This window comes from Triticum dicoccoides, chromosome 4A (assembly GCF_002162155.2).
Source record: "Triticum dicoccoides isolate Atlit2015 ecotype Zavitan chromosome 4A, WEW_v2.0, whole genome shotgun sequence".
Classification (NCBI taxonomy): Eukaryota; Viridiplantae; Streptophyta; class Magnoliopsida; order Poales; family Poaceae; genus Triticum; species Triticum dicoccoides.
Window position 1 is genome coordinate 614,906,563 of NC_041386.1, and position 4,387 is coordinate 614,910,949.

Consider the following 4,387-nt stretch of genomic DNA (forward strand, 5'->3'; position numbering starts at 1 on the left):
CACATGTTCACATCCATTTTTGCTAGCTCCAACCAGCAACGTGATCCCATCTGCTGCACCATGTGGCGACGTTTATACAACAAGAACTATGTTGCAAAAACAAATCTGCAATGCAAGAAAAAGCTAACAAGACATGTGTTGGAAGAAATTTCTCAAAAAAATTCTACAACAAGACCTCTGTTGCAAATAAAAACTGCAACACAACCTTTGTTGCAGGTGTTTCTGCAACAAGACCTGTGTTGCAAAAGAGTTCTCACAACATGACTTCTATTGCAAAAGTGAGAACGATGCTCGGCCACAAGATCATGTCAGATCTAACAGCTCCAAACTCGGCAGATCTTTTAAATAGATCCGTTCGATGTATAACACGCTCCTTCTCTCTTCGCTGTCACTTAATCCCTTTTTTAGTCTCTCCATCCGCGCCGCAAAACAGAGAAGAAACACCATGGCTGCATGTGTCCTCGTAGCATCGGCACACCAGCCTGCGTTCCCCCACCTCTTTATCCCTGCCATCTCTCACTTCCTGCCGGAGAGCCGCCACGACATTGCTTGCGGGGCCGATGACCGTTGTTGCCAAGGGCCGACAACGTTACTATGAAGACGACGACCCTGTGGATGGCCGACGGGGCCCTCCGCTGGTGTGCTAGTGCAGCGTGCAGGAGCTATTATGCACAGCAGCTACGCACGCGACAACATGACGACAGTGTTTGGTGTCGCAAGCGCCCCTACTCGGGAGCTGCAAGGTTGCGAGGAAAGGTCACCGGGGCGACGCTGCTGTGAAGGGCTCGTCGATGCAGCGACCATGATGCAACGCATCCAGCCGAAGCAGCCGTTGTGCTGCAGGCTAGGTCATCGCAACAGCCGTCATGTTGCGTTCTACTTATACCTCGTCGCAGCAGCGACCGTGCTACAACCAATCCGCCCGAAGCATCCGTCGTGATGCAGTCTAGCTCGTCTCAGTAGCCGTTGTGTTGCGTCCTAGCTCGATCATCGTAGCAGCGGTCGTGCTGCAACCCATCCGGCCAAAGCGGTCGTTTCGCTGCAAACTAGCTCGTCACAGAAGACGTTGTACTGCAACCTCACGCTGAAGCAGTGTCCGTGCCACGGGGCTACATCGTCGCAGCAAGGGGGCGGTGCCGCTAGCCAGGTGAAGCTGCTGCCGCGGGACAAATAGGTACTGGAGGTATATAGGGTTACACATGGTCGGTTGCTAGCTGGAGAAATATGGGCCAGTCCTCAGTGTAATCCTTGGGGTACACTCCAAGTCTTCGGTAGAGTCCATCTTCACCACGCCTTGGTTTGGAGCTTCCAGAGTCCTTTCTTATGAGATCGGTGGGCCATAAGCTTGGCCCGTGGACTGGGGGCCAACTAGGTTGGTACCCCTTAGTCCAGGACATCTCACACGGCTATTGGAACGAGGCTTTGATACCAATTGTTAGCCCAAACTACTATGGTAGGGGTGTACTATGGGTGGTAGGGTTCTACATTATGTGGTAGGGGTCCTGATTTGGAGTGCTAGGGGTATTTTCTTAGTGGTAGGGGTCCTGCACTAAGAGTGGTAGGGGTTCCCTATTTGTGTTAGGGGTGCTACACTATGAGTGCTAGGGGTGCCTAGAACTAGTAGTACTCACCCCCACACACACTTGCACAAAGTAGTATTAAGCTTGAAGCTAAATATTTTCTCTAGAGGAGTAGCTTGATTACAACGAAGGGATTGCAAGTCTTTTTATAGGTCAAATGAACCGACTATGCTGCACATTGCGTGCGCTATAAACTAGCACTACCGTGTGAACATGGACTTCTAAGTCCAGCCGCATTGTCCACTACTCCTTGCATTCCACAATATACTGCGCATAGTTTTTTCTTAAAGTTCAATATCACAAAGTTTGACCAAGTTTATGGAGAAAAATATCAACAATAATGATACAAAATTAATATAATATGAAAGTATATCTTGTGTTTTATGTAGTGATATGAATTTGATATTATATATGCAGATATTTTTCTGTAAAAAAATGATCAAAGTTGAAGAAGTTTGACTTCCTATATAATCTATTGACACTATATTATGGAATGGAGGGAGTACTATTCAATCCTAACATGCATTTAATGCGATGCAAGTTATCTTATCCTGACACATACCCTAGAGATAAGCCCCTTTATTTGAATTCTAGGATGCTTGGAGACGGGGCTGCTCCTTTTACTTGGAGACGGGGTTGAAACCCAACAAATACTAGTATAGATGATGATGCAGCTTTTACCTTGAGCTATAACATTACTCGATTAATTGCATGATTGCTCCGTTCTTCTGTCCTGACAGGAGCTGATCCAGGTCGACCCCAATGAGCTCCGCTTCCCCTTTCTGCCAAATGAGATGCTGTCAGCTTCCTCCTCAATTAAGGTTGTCAACATCACGGATAACTACGTTGTTTTTATTACAACGTCTCCAGGTGCAAATGTAGCAGAGCACCCAACCTCTCCGTATAGAGGAATCCTGCTACCAAGGTCCACAAAGGAATTGTTTGTAAGAAGGACAGCGAAGAAGTCCGTTGCACAAAGCATCGAGTGTGATGACAAGTACATTATTTGCAGCACAACTGTGAGCGAGAGCTTTAGTAACTCTCAATATGGCAGCAATTTAGATAAATTCTACAGTGAACAGGTTGGTCAAATTTGGCATATCAGAGAGTTGGGCGTCGTTCTTTACCCAGCATATCAACAAGGGTCCCCCGACGGTATGCCACATACTGAGGTGACTTCCCCATACTCCTCTATGCACAACGTTCTAAACCAGTTTTATTTCCAGTCCATTTTATTTACATGTGTTCGTATTGGTAGATCATCAAAATTAGTAGCATCTCCTGCATGCCCTCCTTTTTTAGGGAAAGCAATCGTGGCAATGGATCTTTATTGATAAAAAATCAGAAAAACTTAATATATCTTTTCTAGTCTCTGCATCAATAGATGCGCACAACTATCTAAAAAAGCGCACATCCCTAAATCAGCAACAATTAATGGGAAAAGATTTCTAATCTATTCGGCTGATTCTGACCACGGATAAACAGTTTCCACCTACTGCCATGCGTCCCATGGTCATCGGCCATGTGTGCTCCTCTCGGTAACCATCTCTAGCCACTCGTCCCCCCCCTCTCTCTCTCTCTCTCTCTCTCTCTCTCTCTCTCTCTCTTAGGAAATTACTCTGTTCAGCCGACCGATCACGCGCAGCCTTCTGCCACCCACGCAGCCATTGGATCCCATCTAATCCAACCACACACGTTCACATCTATTTTTGCTACCTCCAACCAGCCACGTGATCCCATCTGCTGCACCATGTGGCGACGTTTATGCAACAAGAACTACGTTGCAAAAACAAATCTGCAAAGCAAAAAAAAGACGCTAACAAGAGATGTGTTGCAAGAAATTTCTTAAAAAAATTCTACAACAAGACCTCTGTTGCAAATAAAAACTGCAACACAGCCTTTGTTGCACATGTTTCTGCAACAAGACCTGTGGTGCAAAAGAGTTCTCGCAACATGACTTCTATTGCAAAAGTGAGAACGATGCTCGGCCGAGAGATCATGTCAGATCTAACGGCTCCAAGCTCGGCGGATCTTTTAAAAAGATCTGTTCACCGATGTGTAACACGCTCCTTCTCTCTCCGCTATCTCTTAATCCCTTTTTTAGTCCCTCCATCTGCGTCGCAAAGCAGAGAAGAAACACCATGGCTGCATGTGTCGTCATAGAAGCTGCATAACAGCCTGCGTGCCCCCACCTCTTTATCACTGCCATCTCTCACATCCTGCCGGAGAGCCGCCACGACAGTGCTTGCGGGGCCGATGAACGATGTTGCCAAGGGCCGACAACTTTGCTATGAAGACGATGACCGTGTGGATGGCCAGCGGGGCCCTGCACTGGTGCGCTAGTGCAGCGTGCAGGAGCTATTAGGCACAGCTGCTATGCACGCGATAACATGACGACAGTGTCTGGTGTCGCAAGCGCCAACTCGGGAGCTGTAAGGTTGGGAGGAAAGTCACCGGGGCGACACTGCTGCGAAGGGCTGGTCGATGCAGCGACCATGCTGCAACCCATCCGGCCAAAGCAGCCATTGTGCTGCAGGCTAGGTCATCACAGCAGCCGTCGTGTTGCGTTCTACTTATACCTCGTCGTAGCAGCGACCGTGCTACAACCAATTTGGTCGAAGCATCCGTCGTGATGTAGTCTAGCTCGTCTCAGCAGCCGTTGTGCTGCGTCCTAGCTCGATTGTTGTAGTACAGGTCGTGCTACAACCCATCCGGCCAAAGCGGCCGTCGCGCTGCAAACTAGCTCGTCACAGCAGATGTTGTACTGCAACCTCGCGCTGAAGCAGCGGCCGTGCTACAGGGCTACA